The following is a 259-nucleotide window of genomic DNA, read 5'->3' on the forward strand; positions in this document are numbered from 1 at the left end:
CGCATTCGCAATTTAGAGAGAAGAAAAAAAAATCGCATTCTTAATGTCCTCTACGGCATTATTATGGTTAGCATTGGTGTAAGAAAACGAGCAGACCCCCCCCCCTCTCCCCCGGCGGAACGGACTACGTGTAACTTTTCCAAATCGTCGCAGTCTAATGGAATTCAGGTTGACCCATTCAGCCGCTGCGGCTTCGCGGGCGGGCGGGAAAAGGCGTTTCCTTGGGCGCCGGGAATGCGTCTATAAAGCGTGTCTATTT

General features: G+C 51.0%; 1 long non-coding RNA gene across 2 annotated transcripts in view; it reads left to right on the top strand.

Annotated features, from left to right (window-relative positions):
- Positions 1-259, top strand: part of LOC119592687 — a 60,511-nt gene that overhangs the window by 51,624 nt on the left and 8,628 nt on the right. The gene's annotated exons all lie outside the window — the stretch shown is intronic.

Source organism: Penaeus monodon, chromosome 30 (genome assembly GCF_015228065.2).
Source record: "Penaeus monodon isolate SGIC_2016 chromosome 30, NSTDA_Pmon_1, whole genome shotgun sequence".
Taxonomy (NCBI): Eukaryota; Metazoa; Arthropoda; class Malacostraca; order Decapoda; family Penaeidae; genus Penaeus; species Penaeus monodon.